The sequence below is a fragment of the Lissotriton vulgaris genome, chromosome 6 (genome assembly GCF_964263255.1).
Source record: "Lissotriton vulgaris chromosome 6, aLisVul1.2, whole genome shotgun sequence".
NCBI lineage: Eukaryota > Metazoa > Chordata > Amphibia > Caudata > Salamandridae > Lissotriton > Lissotriton vulgaris.
The window spans coordinates 420,878,125-420,893,101 of NC_141694.1; the positions used below are offsets into that span (position 1 = coordinate 420,878,125).

General features: G+C 41.6%; 1 protein-coding gene across 5 annotated transcripts in view; it reads left to right on the forward strand.

Annotated features, from left to right (window-relative positions):
* The window catches only part of MLIP (muscular LMNA interacting protein), a 1,527,370-nt gene that overhangs the window by 1,353,984 nt on the left and 158,409 nt on the right, over window positions 1–14,977 (forward strand). The window lies entirely within an intron of this gene.

A 14,977-nucleotide genomic window follows, 5' to 3' on the forward strand; every position in this document is an offset into this window, starting at 1 on the left:
TTTTGGTTAGTGCTCTTAAAAGGTAAAATGAGACATATTTCAATCAGTTTTCAAATGTATTTCTCATGCATGTCACTAAACCCTTCTAACAGGGAGACTGCATATCTTACTTTCAACACCAGCACTAACATTTTAGCTTACTCCCCAGTATACTACTGCATCTTCCCACAGTGACCTAAATAACAAATAGATTGTGTGGGCAAAATACCCTAGTAAACAAAATTGAATGGATTGGGAATGATGTTAACCTTAAAGTCAATGAGGTAATGTGTCCCCAGGGACAAGATTCTGAACTGTATTTCAAAATACAATCAACAAGAAAAGAATGACTCAAAATGGGAGTTCGAGAATAAATTATGGAAAAGACATGTAGGTTAAAAAAGTTTAAAGTGACATATAGAAATTTGAAACATGTAAAGCACTAGCAATCTCATTAATGTATATAGAGATCATTTGATATCAAGTATCTCAGTAATAGGAATAGTGAACATTAATAGGCATTATCAGAATTAGATTAAGTCTCAATTGTGCAGCACAATAAGTTAGAAATCAAGGAAGGTCTCTGGCTCATCCCCCAATTCAAGGGTTTCTATACAATGTTCTTCTTATAGACATTACAAAACTTCAGGGTGAGCATGATGTGATAATTGCTCTAATAAATCACATTTTCTCATTTTAAAATGTTACATAACCCTATCCCCTTAGCACTATCCCACTGCTTGAATACTGTCTTGCCCGTTTCTGACCTAATTCCATCCATAGATATTAGAACAAACAAGTTTCATAATGAACATAGAACCACTGCAAATGAATGCAATGCAACATGTTAGCAGAAAGAACCTTGAGATGTAGTAAAAGCTTCCTTTACAAACTTCTTCAAGAATTATATATCATACAGAAATAAACAATTCAGGTCTTGCTACATGCAGTGTCAAACACAAAATATAAACACAGTTTAAACATCATGATGCGGCATCCAGTTTAAGCAAAATGGCGTCAAGGCCTAATTGAGACCAAGTTAGCCTCAGCCAGAAAAACACCTTCAAATACATCATAATAATTAAGAATCAGTAGCAATAAATAGGTCTATGTCAGAAAACACATGTGAATCCAAGTATAGAGGAGCGAATATAAATGCACACTTTAAGTCATATGCACAAAACTCCCTCTAGCCTAATATTTGCTTTTATGACAGAAGTGCAGCACACCTGAAAGTTGTAAAATATAAAACATATCTTTTTTAGAAATGATCAACATATGAGGCCTTTACGACACAGAAATTTTGGTTAGTGTTCCAGAAAGCTAAAATGAGGAAGTGCAGGTGGCAAGGGTAGTGGTGGTACAAAAGACCATGGAGGGTTGGAGCGAGGTTCCAGGGGCCCACATATGAACAGATGATTCAGGGGCAGCAAGCTGACCTTAGAGGGCAAACTGGCATGGGCAGTGGCAGCACAATGGACCACGGAGGAAAGGAGAGAGAGAACAGGGACATACAGATAGAGAACAGAAGCAGACAGGAGAGGGTCAGGAGTAGCAAGCTGACTACGGAGGGAAGAATGCTGTAGTCTGACCACCTAAAAGGACGGGCGGGCCTGGGCCAACTCCATCTGTGCATGGACAAAGGCCATTTTCAGTTGAGGTTTTGGGTGAATATCATCAAAATCTCCCAGCAATTTACTGAAAAAGAACACATTTTAAAGACATGTTATGGCTAGGTATGATAATATGATCTTACCTTAAAATAATGCTGGAATTGACTGGAATGCAACAAAGGTTAAAGAGATGTTATAGTATGGTGGAACACACTTAAATTTATATTTCAGTGAACTAATAACAACTGACCCCTACCATTCACTGCTTATGATCTCACATATTACATCACTCTTGACATGCTAAAGTACATCATTATTGATGTCACTAATGACATATTACATTTTTGTCCAGTAGAAGGCTGTCCAGGCTTACACTCTGTCTTGGAATTTCTTGCTGCACTTATGAATAATAAATTGTATTCATGGAAATGCTCTGTAGTGCTGTCTCTTTCCACCATTGCTTTGTGTAACTATATATTTATATGTATATATTCAATGCAACAAAAACAAAGGTTAAAGCTTAGTTATAGTTGGGAAAACGTATTTTCCCTATACGAACCAAGTTTAAACTACACAAACTTTAACAAATCTAAAGTTTAACTATAAGTTTCATTTACAATTTATCCACCACTTTCAAAATATAAGTAGAGGACCTTGGTACACACTCTTTTAAGCTCAATAACAAGACAACAATAACTATAACGCGCCACTCTGCCATGCACTGTGTTGTGACAAATATTGTCATTTGCAAAATAAAGTGTTCCTGTGGAGGTTATGATTTCACATGCTACACGTGATGTAGTATGCAAAGGTATAAAGAGTGCATGGAAGGCCTTAGCTACATTTAATGTAGTGTGGCGAGTGAGGTGACAATACTATGTTTAGAGGTGCATGACTTATAGCACTTAGAAAATGGTGTGTAAATTATAAATTGAAGCTATAATTATAAGTTTACAATTTTGACTGTTTGTGTATTTTAAGTTGCGTTTGTATAGAGAGAATACATAAGGTATTTCTAACTATAAATTAACCTAAAAAAATTGCTTTTTTCATTGCATGTTAATGGTTTTTATTTTAGTACAGTACCATGAAGGAGAGTGTCACAGAGGTTTGTGTCATAGAGTGGAGTATTGTAGAGTAGAAGAGTGGAGTTGGGGTGGGCGGACCTTGCTGAGTTTTACTCTGCTGAATTCCGCGCAGTAAAAACTCTGCAGAATTCCACTGCGTTCCCCCATGCCTACTTTACAGTGCTTTGATGAACATTAGCACACCCCAACACACCATTTATCCTCTGAGTTGTGTAGAAACTGACTGATAACCTACTTCACAACAGACTGGTCTATATAAAGCGGTATGAAATACTAGTATCAAAATCCTACTACTGACGGAGACATGCTCCAGGAGCTGAAGCTGCCGGAGCATGGGCTGGGCCTCAAAGGGCCGGGCACAATGACAACTGAATCCAGTCACTTCAAAGATTAATCTTGTTCCAGTGTGATATAACCGCAGAAATAATCACCATGCCACGGAAGATTCAAACATTAATAAATTACACAGGCTTTTGCAAGAATGCGTAGAGGTCACCTAAAGGGTATATATTCCCCTTTTATTTTGTATTCACAGGCCAGTATGTGATAAAGACACAAGTTGTGCTTCCAAACCCAGAAAACGAAAATAATCAGAACTCTTGCACCTTGCTTTGACATTTTTAATAAAAGGGACGAAAACATCAATGCTCTGTTTTCAAGCTGAGATGAGAACAGACTTGCAGCTTTCATGCACAAACTGTCGCTGGTTCTCTGTTATTCCACTCCTTTGCGAGCTGCTAAAAATACAGGTGATTGTATCGCCCTCACAAAAATAAATAAATGACACAGTTAAATGAAATATTCAGTTCAATCTGCCACTCGACTTCAAATCACCCCCCATTGAAATGCACCTTGTCACGCAATTGTTCTCCATCTGGGAGTTCAAATGTAATTTACAAACATTGTACCATAGAATCACCATTGATTGTGCTGTAAATAATCCTCATCTCAGAGAGTACTGTCATTTAGACCCATGTGGAAGGAAGCATTACAGATTGACGTAATACATTTATTAAAAGTCTTACTTTAACAGGTTGTTTTCATTGGAAACCCAGGATTTTAGGCTTGCTACCCTTAATTCTCACGTTTTTCTCTAGCCATGCATATGTGTTTGCAAACTTGACAATAGTTTCTTTGCTGTAGTGGTTGTGTGTTTAAAGGGAAAGGTTCTCTTTAATGGGGTCTTCACGTTTTTGGGCTATTTTCAACAAGCTACACAGAAGTTATCCCTAGTTAGTTGCCTCTTTCCTTTACCCTGGTTGTCTTTCTTCCCTCCTATGCTTCATATTATCACTGTGCAGATGTGCTTGAAATGAAAAATGCTTAGGACAAAAGAGGGCAGAAGAATGCACAGACGCCTAGGAGTGAAGAATTGTCATGTGGTCAATTACTATTCTGCTGAAAAGTAGCAGCAAACTGAAAGCAGATGAAAACACCACATGCAAGATATGTTAAACCACCTTAGATCTGTCTAACATGACCAAGGAACTGACGGGCATATTAACAAGCAGTAGCGATAATTATCGCTGGCTGCACCCAGCCCGAGTTTCCCTATCACCGGCTATCTCTGGAATTCATCGCCAGGCTAGCGCTGTATGCAATGGCGATGAAAATTCCAGCGATAGCAGGGAAATGTCTCAAAATCGCTGGAAAACCAGCGATGTTCCCTGCAAAACAGCGATGACCTTGATGATACGACCCTGTGGTCGTAACCCCACATTCCACCTCCGATGCAAAGTATGCCTAACACTGGATTTTAGCATGCATTAAAATCCAGCGTTAATGGCCGGTTAGCACGATTTTGTTTATCGCTACGTCGGCCTGGGCATTGTTGTAAATATCGCGAAGCAGCCTTCGCAATATTTTCCCATGCAGTCTATTGAGGCATGCCTACTTTGCATCTCAAATGCAGGGCAAGACAGTGTGTTAAAAAACTTTCTTTAATATGTACAGTTAATCAGTGGTGCAACTGGACAGGGCTGCTCAGCACAACGCAATCAACCTCTGTCTGCCCAAACAATCAGCCATATATGAGGTACTTAATGAAAGAAGCCACAGTGGAGAGGTGCTTGTGGAAGAGGTAACGCACTTGCAAAGGCCTTGTGTGTATGTGTGAGCGTTCCTGACTAGGGGTGGTCACCAGTAAACTCTGCCACGTGGCGGATGGTGGAGTTTTTGCTGAACTCCGTGCTCCTAGAAGAGTGAGGAGGGGCAAAACGTCAGAGTGGAGTTTAGCACTCACCCCTAAAGTAGAGTTGAGTGGACTGAAGTGACGTAGCATGCAGTGGAGTAAAGTGTTATAGTGTGCACTGGCGTTGGGTGTCGGATCATGGAGTATCATAGAGTGGAGCGGCGTGTTGTACAGTGTAGTGGAGTGTTGAGCAGTAGTGTTGTATGGAGGAGTGTCGGTGACTGGGGTGTCATGAAATGGAATGTGGTGGAGTGGAATGCCATTGAATAGAGTGTTGTAGAGTGACATAGAATGTAGTGGCATAGAATGGAGTTCAGTGGAGTACAGTGTCATATAGGTAAGTGTTGTCAAGTGTAGTGTCATGAAGTGGAGTGGCAGAGAGTCTGGTACTGTGTTGTGTTGTACAATGGAGTATCAGTATTTGTGAGAACACAGTGCATGGTAGAGTGGTGAGTTAGCAATCGGAAAAGAGTGTGTAATGAGGTCCACTATTTACAAATAATTTGAAGGTGACAGACACATTTTAAAATAAAGTTATACAGACTTTTTCACAATTTTACCTTTTAAGCATTAGCCACATAATACATCATCTGCTGCCTAATCTACAGATTTGAACAAAAAAAGCCTTGTTTCTAGCTCAAACGCTACCAAAAATGCAGCAACAAGTGTTACAGCATGCTGGAAGGCCCTTTGCAAACCTAGAATGGTCACCTGTTACTCATTGCTAAATGTGGGTGTTAAATTGGTACTAATGGTGTGCAAACAACTCTTGCTTCTTTCTGTGCCTCTCTTGCCTCTTTCTGCATTTCTGTTGCTTCTTTCTGCAACTTTTTTTCCCTGCACTCTCTTTCCCTCTTTCTGTTCATCTTTCCAACTTCCGTACCTCTGTGGCCTGTTTCTGCACCTCTCTTGCATGCTTCTACACCTCAGTTGCCTATTTCTGTACCTCATTAGCTTCTTCCTGTACCCCTCTTGCCTCTTTCTGCACCCTTGTTCCCTCTTTCTGCACCTCTCCTGACAGTTCCTGCACCTATCATGCCGCTTTCTACACTTCCCTTGCCTCTTTCCATACCTCTATTGTTTCTTCCTGCACTTCTCTTGCCTTTTTTTGCACCCCTACTGCCTCTTTCTGCACCTCTGTGGCTTCCTTCTGCACTTCTCTTGCCTATTTTCTGCACCTCTGTGGCTTCTTTCTGCATCGCTCTTGCCTCTTTCTGCAACTCTCATGCCTCAGTCTGCATACCTGTTCCCTGTTTCTGCACCCCTTTTGCCTGTTTCTGCAACTCTCTTGCCTCTTTCTGTAGTTCTTTTGCCTTCTTCTGTGACTCACTTGCTTCTTTCTGTAACTCTCTAGCCTCTTTCTGCAGTTATCTTGCCTCTGTCTGCAGCTCTATTGCCTCTTTCAACACTTCTCTTACACGTTTCTGAACCTTTCTTGCCTCTTTCTGCACCTCTCCTGCCTCTTTATGTACCTCACTTTCTTTATTATGCACCCCTTTTGCCTGTTTCTACATTCCTCTTCCCTCTTTGTGCAACTCTCTTGCCTCTTTCTATACCTCTCTTCCCTCTTTCTGCACCACTCCTGCCTCTTTCTATACCTATGTTGCATCTTTCTGCACCTCTCTTGTCTCTTTCTATATCATGTGTGCCTCTTTCTGCACCTCTGTTGCATCTTTCTGCAGTTCTCTTCCTCCTTTCTGCACCCTCCTGCTTCTTTCGGTATCCCTGTTGCCTCTTTGTGTACCTCTCCTAACCCTTTATGCACCCCTCTTGCCTCTTTTTGCACCTCTGTTGGTTCTTTCTGTACCTCTTTTGCTTCATGCTGCACTTCACTTGCCTCTTTCTGTACCCCTCTTGCTACTTTCTGCACCTCTGTTGGTTCTTTCTGCACTGCTCTTTCTTCTTTCTGCACCTCTGTTCCAGATTTCTGCATCCCTCTTGCCTTTGTCTGTACCCTTCTTTCTGTACCGCACTTGCCTCAGTCTGCCCACTTGTTCCCTCTTTCTGCACCCCTTTTGCCTGTTTCTACAACTCTCTTGCCTCCTTCTGCACCTCACTTACCTCTTTTTGTACCTCTGTTGGTTCTTTTGCACTGCTCTTGCTTTTTTCTGTACCTTCCAGCAAATTTCTACACTCCTCTTGCCTCTTTCTACACCCATCTTACCTGTTTCTGCAACTCTCTTGACTCTGTCTGAATCCCTGCTCCCTCTTTCTGAACCTCGTTTGCCTGATTCTGCAACTCTCTTGCCTCCTTCTGTACCTCTGAAGCTTCTTTCTGCACTTCTCTTGCCTCTTTCTGCACCCTGTTTCTTCATTCTGCACTGCCCATGCTTCTTTCTACACCTGCCTTTCTTCTTTCTGTACCCCTGATGTCTCTTTCTGCACTTGTCTTACCTCTTTCTGCACTTCTCTTGCCTCTTTCTGCATCTCACTTGCCTCTCTCTGTACTACTTTTGCTTCTTTCTACACCTCTGGTGCTTCTTTCAGCAATTCTCTTGCCTCTTTCCACACCTCTTTTGCTTCTTTCTGTACTTCATTTGCACTGCTCTTACCTCTTTTAGCACCTCTGTTTTTTCTTTATGTACGTCCCTTGCTTCTTTCTACACCTCGCTTGCTTCTTTCTGCACCCCACTTGCCTCTTTCTGCACCCTTCTTCCTTCTTTGTGTACCTCTCTTGCCTCTTTCTGCACACAAAGGGCTACTTTCAAACTGACCTCAGGCTCAGCATTGCACACATGCAAGTGCAGTAAAGAGCTGCTGGCCTCTAAAATGCCATGTCCTATTATATGCCAGGGACTTAGAGATAGTTTTAATCTCCCTGCCCTATTATGTACCAGGGCCTTACAGTGGATTTCATGCAAATCACAGGGGTACCCCAACCTATAGTGTACCCTAGTGTATGAATGTGTTTTCACTGTATTCTAAGTGTCTTTCAGTATAGCACTGTCTCTGGGCCCGGTTAGGCAGAGCCCAGGGTCAGTCAGAGTCAGTTACCACCAATACCAGTTGGTGGGTGCCCAGGGCACAGGATGACTTTGCAACAAGGCCTCTTTCTGCACCTCTGTTGGTTCTTTCTGCATATCTCTTGCTTCTTTCTCCACCTTTCTACTTCTTTCTGGACTTCTGTTGCCTCTTATGGCATTTCTTTTGCTTCTTTCTGCACCTCTCTTCGTCTTTCTGCACATGTCCTACCTCTGTAGGCATATTTATAAATTAGCATTTTAAAAAACGTAGAAATTCACTGGAAAAAAACATAGGTTTCAGGGAAGTTATAGTTGGTAATTAGCATATAAAAAACCTTTAAAGTTCACTGAAGAAACCATAGGTTTCAGTGACGTTATCGTTAGAAATTAGCATTTAAAAAAAACCTTTAAAATTAACTGAAGAAACCATTTAAAAAATATTACAAATTCAGTGAAAAAGGGACATTATAGTTAGTTAGACATTTTGCTCATACAAAACCAGAGTAATTAATCCGTTATAGTTAGTTGAGCTAAATATAACTCGCACCTCTGCAATGCACTGCTGATGACGTCACATATTACATCACTCATGATATGGTCAGTGACATTACTCATGACATCATTGCTGACATCTCAAATTACATCACTGATGATATCACTGATGACATCCTCCAGTGACTGTGTGTTTCTGTAAAGTTTAAATATGTATATATATATATATATATATATATATATATATATATATATATATATATATATATATATATATATATATATATATATATATATTTTAGGCACAAAGAAGTCTCTAGCAGTCACGCATGTTTTGACAAGACGAGGCAAACCCAGGTACTGGTGCTAGTTATTTTATTTTGCTCTCCACCACACCACCATTACGCGTTTCAGCCAAACGAGGCCTTGATCACATGACCATATATATATATATCAAACACCAAACTCCACGATGCCTTTACGCAACAAACCGGAGAAACGGTCTCTTGTAATAACTTCAGTTGCAGGTTTTTATCGTTTTTTCAATATTCAAAAGTGCATTGCTGTGCCCGAAAACACCAAACACGTTTGGGCGATCCCAATCGCCTTGATCGCTGGTAAATTGTGCAAATTACCCCATTAACGTTTAAAACCACCATTGACCAATCATAAACTGTCATCTTATTTTACCATAGATATAGAAAACAGACTTTGTTTTTGTTAATGTGTTCATACGGGAAAACAGACTATCTCGTAACTGAAAAATAAGTTTGTTTTAAAGTGCTTGTGCGACATATAATAATAAAGAAATATTTCTTTATCCAATATACTAAATGCAATTATAATCCGGCCGCAATATAAAATAACTGTTCCAATACATTAACGATAATCATTAGATGCATATCTCCATTTTACTCTAGGTGTATTGACCTTTGGTCGGCCTTTGCATTTATAATAACATGTCAGCATTAGAACTTCTTATTTCCCATTATCGAACATAAAAACCAATTAAATATGTATATGTAAAAAATGTCTTGATGACAGAAAAAGGTGCATGTGCTTTGGTGCAATATTAAAGTGCAAAGTGCACTCCCAGCTGGGAGTTAGTTTAAACTTAGTAGTAAGTATATTACTACGGGGCAGGGTTAAGGGACAGAGTATTACTACGGGGCAGGGTTAAGGGACAGAGGTAGCTGTTTCAATCAAATAAAATATTGGTTTTCTGTTTCTGTAAAGTTTAAATATGTGTATATATATATATATTCATATATATATATATATATATATGCACCAAGGTGTATTGAAAAATGAATAAGTGTATGAGTTTCTGGATGGATGATTTAGTAGATGCATGACTGACTGTATAAGTGAGTGATTAAACATGTCTTACTGAATGCATGGGTTAGTGACTAAATTGTGTGAATATCTGTATCAGTCAGTCAGTTGGTGTGAAAGTGGCTGCATGGGTTGTTGAGTAGCTACATGAGTGTCTATATGGGTTATTGATTGGTTGTTTGAGTTTCTGTATGGGCACCTGAGTGTCTGTGTGGGTGGGGGGTGTGACTCTGTGCATAGATGTGTGAGTGGGTAATTCACTGGGTATAAGGGTTCAAGAGTATATCTGTGAAGGGCTGTATGGGTTGGTGTGTGTGTGCATGGGTATTTTGATGAGTGAATGGAAGTCTCAATGGTACATGTGTGAGTAACTACATATGTGAAAGGCAGTATATGTGAGTGTTGGACTAGATACATGACTATATTTGAGAGTGACTAATTTTGAGAGTAGCTGTATGGATGAGTGTGTGCTTGTGTCAGTGATTGTATACGAGAGTAAGTATGTATTAGTATCTGTATGAACAAGTGAAGTTGTGATATGTATAACTGTATAGGTGAGTAAATGGGAGTGTGATTGATTCTTTGCATGACTGACTAGGTGTGTGAGTAACTCTATGTGTGAGTGGTGATGCATGAATATCTGTATAGGTGTATGAGTGCATATATCAGTGACTATATTAATGAGAGACTGCACGTAAGAGTGACTGTATGGGTGAGTGGATGTATGTGTAGACCTACATTCACCAGGATACTCCATATCTCTACAGGTCTCTCTGACCACCCCTTCACCTGTTTCCTTACCCACCCTACCCTACACCCCCTCTCCCCTCGCCGCATCCCACCTTGCGCCCCATCTCCCCTCCACTGTGTGCTGGGCATAACATGGAGCTCTCAGGCACTCACACCTACAACATCATTTACCCCTCCATGCTCTTTAAAAAATTGGCCAAATGATTTAAACAAAATTTCTTAAAACTTCACCCGGAAACTCTCTTCGCTGACCCTTACTTCTCACCGCACAATGTAATTACAACCATGGATATCATTTTTCACATGAAATGAAGAGCCCAATGGAGGAAAGCTTTCTTAGATACACTTTCCATCTCCTCCACGAGGAAAACCGCACATGGGTTTGTTATTTGTAGTTCCCCCTCCTAGCTCTTCCAAGCCACTGCTACTATCACCATTTACAATAACAGTATTATCCTTATTCAAGCCACCGACTGCAGTCTCAATCTCCTAGACAACAGCTTCCCCATCATTAAAAGACAAGTGTCCATTCCCCAATCCCCTACCCAATCGACTCTCATCCCCAGCACACTAGATACCACATCTCCCACCCCATCTGATAACCTTGCCCCCCCACCACCCCATCCTCTACCCATACCAGACTCATTATTTTCCTCCCCTACCCAATCAACTCTCATCTCCAGCACACTAGATGCCACATCTCCCACCCCATCCAATAACCTTGCACCCCCACTACCCAATCCTCTATCCATACCAGACTCATACTTTACCTCCACCCAGTCCACCCCTTCCTCCAACCCACCTCACTATAAACCTCCGAATGCACACATCCCACCGGTTAGCATATTGGATGCAGCTTACGCACCCAAACAGAATATGGAACTCCCCCGGTCCACGATCCCAACTCCACACTTCACTCCTCCTAACGCATATCCCCCACCGGTCATCTCATCGGATTCAACATATACCTACCTACTTGATATGGAATCCCCTCAGATCATGATCTTTGTCCCCCTCCCTAACTACATCCCCACTAGAATCATCTCTCCCACTACTTCAGCCTTGGCCCATAATGTTACGCATTACACATCCTCACCCAATCTCGCCCATTCCCCCCATAGTCATCTGCTGTCACATAAAAGGACACCCCTTTGCAACTTTGAAAACTTGCCACACCCACTATTCACCCCTTTCCCAATTCCCCCTTCTGACATTCACACCTCAGACAACCACCCCTACTATTCAGCTATCTACCTCCACAACACTACCATCCACTTCCATAACAGCCCCCCATCAAAGTGCTTAGCTCATCCATCCACACCCATAACTCATCCATCTACTATGACAACTCTCCATTCAACACTACGCCTCACTACATTCGACCACTCATTCAACCCAATCACTACGCAGCCTTCCACATGCGTAACACAGTCACCAGACTCACATATAAGTGCATCAGACCCTAGACTGGATGTGATTATGATTGCACTGCATCAAATCAAAATGGAACTCCAATCATTTAAGGATATGCTCTCGAAACAATCCAGGCACACAACTCTTCCAAGTACTCTGATTGCTAGAGAATGCCAGAACCACCCTACTCTAGTATCGAAATCTACCCTACTCAGCTGTAAAACAGTCCCCCTTCATAACACTGTAACACGCCCGAAGCATTGCACCAACCCGCTCTCTGAGAGCGATCTCCTCTCTCTTCTTCACTCGTACGAACCCAAACTCTCAAACACCTTAATTCCTACTCAGATGCCCATTCCTACCATCCCTTACAGGTCTTCTATACAAAACAAAAGAGGCATCATCGATAATAACCTTAGAAGGGTACCTATCATTCAAGACCCCATCTCCTCCCTCACCATTCCCCGTCTAAAATGCATACTCCTAAATTGTAGATCTGTCTCTAGACATGCAGCAGACATAGCTGACCTCATCATCTCACAAGAGCTTAACTTGATTATATTAACTGAAACCTGGCTAACAGAATCCTCCACTCCACTCCTCGACATCCTAGTGCCCCTGAATTATGACATCAAGAGACTAGACAGAATCAACAAGATAGGTGGTGGTATCGCCTGCATACATGGGGGGCATCATTACTGTAAACAGAGCCATATCCCCTATCTTTACCTCTTGCAAATACTTTTGCCTCAACCTTAGCAGTAATGGCAAAATAATATGCTCGCACCACATCATCTACCATCCACCTAGAGACAACCTCATGTTCACCGAGCACTAATGGATATCATCTCCTCGAACACCGGGCGGCAGAATACCCAAATATTCCTGGGAGACTTCAATCTCCATTGGGACGACCACAACAACGCTGTGGTTAATAGTCTCAAACACTTCCTTGCCGACGTTACCCTTACCCAAATGTGTAACAGCCCTACACACAAAAAAGGGTCTATCCTGGATTTAATAATCTCTAAAAGTGACGCCATTCAGTTGGTCTCGATCCAAACCTGTGACTGGTCAGACCATTTTACTATCAACTTCTTTATCAATGAAACTCTGAAATTGAACTCGGTTCAGTCCATAAAACCAAAGATTCGGAAAAGAGACCTAAAAAAAAACAACCCCAACACTTTACCCTCTGCCTGCTCCAACGTTCTTCTGCCCCTCGCAGGCTCCTCCAACGTACATGATCTCTCCAACCACTACTTCAACTCTATGACCTTGTTAATTAATGAGGTAGCCCCTACATTTAAAGAGAGTCTCCACTAAAAATGTTAAGCCCTGGTACAACGGTCCCATCTTCGTTTCACCTCATGTCTCTAAGGAATAAAAGATACACATACTATAGAAAGATCAAGAGCACAAAAGCTGACTTCTTTAGTCACCAACTAGACCAAGCAAGAAAATTGGCCAAAAAAACTCTTTGAGCTCATCAAAACCCAATCTAAGGATGTTCCCCAACGACTTCAAGACTTAACCAGCTTTCCAACCCAACTGTGAAGAATTCTCTGACTTCTTCAGTCAGAAAACTGACAAATCAATAAGGAGCTTCTAAATGACCTAGTACTACACACCAGACCACTTTCACCCCCTTCAGCACAACACCAAATCACTTCAAAGCTTCACTTAAAAAACAACGCAGCCTGGTCATCCTTCGATCTCCGACCCTTTCCCGGCAAATTCTGTCAAAGACTTGACCCTATGACTTTTGCCCCTCTGGATCAAAATTAATACCAGCTCTCCACAACAAGGCTGCATCCCAGATACCCTCAAAATTGGACATTTTTCTCCCATACTAAAGAAACCCACAGCCAAACCGTCTGACCTAAACAACTATCGCCCTATCACCAATATTCCTTCCCTGGGCAAACTATTGGAAAAATGCATTCATCACCACCTCACTAAACATATTGATCACTTCGACCTGCTTAACAAACACCAATCAAGCATCAGGGCAGGTCATAGCACCGAATCAGCCATGACACACAATATTGATGATGCGCTTCAAATCCTGGATCAGTACAGAGCATGTCTTCTCACCCTGCTAGACCTATCCTCAGCCTTTGATACGGTTAAACATGAAAATCTAATAGATATTTTAAGACATAGAATGGGGCTATCTGGATCAGTACTAAACTGGTTCACCTCCTTCCTCCATAACCGAACGCAAAAATACAAGGTCAACAGCATTCTCTCCAATCCAGTACCAGTCACATTAGGAGTCCCACAAGGCTCCTCACTATCTCCGACATTGTTTAACCTCTTCCTGGAACCCCTCACTGAATTTCTTCATGCGTCTAACGTACAATTTCATATGTATGCGGACGACACACAACTCTATCTAAAGATTCATTCCTTAGAAGACATTAAAGTGCTCAACACAACACTCAGGATCACCTAGATTTGGTTGGCAGAAAACCATCTCAAATTGAATGCCCAAAAAAACGAATTCTTCCTTATAGCCCCACCCGCCAAAGTCCCCATGATGTAAGACCTGGTCAAACATATTAAAGCATTCAACGCCCAACCTAACATTGTAGACTCAGCTAAAGACTTGGGAATAACTCTTGACAGCAACCTAACCATGCAGAAACACATTAGTAATGCAACAAAGGGAGCAAACTTCCAGATAAACACGCTAAGGAAGCTGAAACCATTTTTGCCAGCAAAAAATTTCAAGTTGGCAGTTCAAGCGCTAGTTATCTCGAGAGTGGAGTACGGCAGTGTATTTTTGTGTGGCCTCCCTAAAGCGACAACAGCACCCCTAAGAGCCTCAATAAATGCAGCAGCGAGACTCATCACTGGTTCAAAGAGAAGCTCTCATATTTCCCCAGACTCAAAGGCCTTGAACTGGCTACCGTTTGAAGCCAGAATTCACCTAAAAATAGCATGCATGACTCATAAGGCCCTACACCACAAAGCACCCAGTTACCTTGCACAGAAGTTGACGATCTCAGGTGGGACAAGAGCTTCAAGAAATGCTGAAAACCTGCTACTGATACCCCAAAGATTCAACAGGAAGAAAACATATAAACAAACCTTCTCTGGGATGGCGCCCAAGATTTGGAGCTCACTTCCCCCAGAAACCAGACTAAA